Below are 2306 nucleotides of genomic sequence, written 5' to 3'. Positions count from 1 at the left end.
AATTTTCGTGAAGATTTTGTAAGAAAGCGTTCTCGAGCCAAAACAATGGAAGCCTTTTTTTATGCTTATTATTAATATCCGATCCATTTATTTCAAGATTGTGTGTTAGCCTCGAAAAAATTCGAAGTCGTTGCTCCCATAAGCATTGTTAGTTGCGCCAAATATAGCAGTTAGTACAGTAAGCTCCAGCGATTCAAAAGTTGAATCAACTGATTGTGAATCTACTTATTCTTCGGATGACGATCTATAAACTTTCAATCAACCGACTGTATGTTTTATTGTATTATATAACATATGGATATATTTTGTATTTTCTCTATAAACATGATTAATGTTAAATCCGCCATTTTGTTTTTATTTCAAATTTTGACTTCGGATTCGTAATCAGCGACCCCGAAAACCCCCGAGTACTGACTTTTGGCCAGCTTTTTGAGATTTGACCCCACTGTGCGACGTGGTTGTGTCCTAAACGCAGTGCCCAGAAGCGATGATTTTCAACTGGTAGAGGTAGGCAGGAGGGCAACGGCCTTGTCGAGGTGGAAACACCGGTTCCCGTCAGATCACCGAAGTTAAGCGCTGTCGGGCGTGGCCGGCACTAGGATGGGTGACCGTCCGGGCCGCCATGCGATGTTGCCATTTTTAGGGGTGCACTCAGCCTCGTGATGCCAATTGAGGAGCTACTCGACCGAGTAGTAGCTGCTCCGGTCAAAGAAAACCATCATAATGACCGGGAGAGTAGTGTGCTGACCACACTCCCCTCCTATCCGTATCCTCAGCTGAGGATGACACGGCGGTCGGATGGTCCCGATGGGCCACTTGTGGCCTGAAGACGGAGTGCTTACATATGTAGGCAGGGCAACACCCATGTCCCAGACTCATGTGGATGAAAGAGGTCACGCGACGTCACTAAGCTACACCAATGTGAACTGTGGCCGAGAAGAGGCATTTCTTTGTATAGCTGCCATGTGAACACCCTTATAGTGCTGGGTTACATACCAACCACACTTCAGTCGTGATAAGCCAGCTCTCTTTACTGTCGAGCTGAAATCTGTAGGAGGGATCGGTGCTGGGCAGAACTATCCTTCTGAAATGCTCCTCTTTGCGAGGCGGTCAACAGTTTCATTACAGTGAATGCTTTGATCCACTTTCACCCAAAGTAAGCGGACGTTAATGCCCGATGTCCACGCGTCTATTATGGCCTAAAGACATACCTGACTATTTGGCAAATGCTACGGTCGCAAATGCCGGGATGGCTCCTTTGAAAGGGCACGGCCGAATTCCTTCCCCATCCTTCCCTAATCCGATGAGACCGATGACCTCGCTGTCTGGTCTCCTCCCCCAAACAACCCAACCCCAACTACGGTCGCAGGCTCCAATCCTGCCTCGGGCATGGATGTGTGTGATGTCCTTACGTTAGGTTTAAGTAGTTCTAAGTCTAGGGGACTGATGACCTCAGATGTTAAGTCCCATAGTGCTTAGAGCCATTTGAACCATTTTATTTGGCAAATTCAGTGCGTTGTAGTTTCTGCAACACACAGGATCAATATGTGCTGGAAATTCTGCGTGCCATAACAAATAGCTTCCCTGATGGCCGTGTAGACAGACGATTCCAGTGGCAATACAAACATTTGGTACGTGTCCCTAGAGGGACTGAAGAAGGCGTATACCACATCCGCCTCACTTGTAGACTCATCCGTATAGATGCCAACATACTGTGGCCAATGTCTGGTAAGGAAGCGCTGAGCTTTAGGTTTGCGTAATATTTAGTGACGAGGCAACATTCCATTTAAACAGGGAGGTGAACCGTTATAATGTGAGAACATGGGGTACGAAACAACCTCATGAAGTTGTACAACATGAGAGAGACTTTCCATAATTTAATGTGTTTTTGCACTTTCACGGAAAAAGGCATAAGGGCCATTTTTCTTTACCAAGAACACTGTTACAGGAAGCACCTGACTGTATGTGATTATTTCTTGTGGGGGCTTATAAAAGACTCTGTTTATGTGCCTCCGTTACCAACGACAATTAGTGAACTGCGACATCACATAACAGCAACTGTGGAAGCTGTAACTCAAGACATGCTCATTGTGGTGTGGGAACAATTTGAGTACTGCATTGACATATGCCGTGCATCTCAAAAAACAGACTTTATTGTATATGTCTATTAGTTTCAGAAATACAGACGTGCCAAATCGGATGATTCTTTTTGACACACCCTGTATCATTGTAATAATTGTCATACTTTATGGTTTTTGCGACTGAAGATTGTGTTACAGAGAACGCGCGCCTCTAGCGCAGAGACT

The 2306-nt window shown here is 45.4% G+C and overlaps 1 pseudogene; it reads left to right on the top strand.

Annotated features, from left to right (window-relative positions):
• Positions 1–518: 518 nt before the first annotated feature.
• Positions 519–636, top strand: LOC124597257 (annotated as a pseudogene).
• The last annotated feature ends 1670 nt before the right edge of the window (positions 637–2306 follow it).

This window comes from Schistocerca americana, chromosome 2 (genome assembly GCF_021461395.2).
Source record: "Schistocerca americana isolate TAMUIC-IGC-003095 chromosome 2, iqSchAmer2.1, whole genome shotgun sequence".
NCBI classification, from domain to species: Eukaryota; Metazoa; Arthropoda; class Insecta; order Orthoptera; family Acrididae; genus Schistocerca; species Schistocerca americana.
The sequence above is the reverse complement of the archived record's forward strand: the minus strand, read 5'-3'. Positions and strand labels throughout refer to the sequence as shown.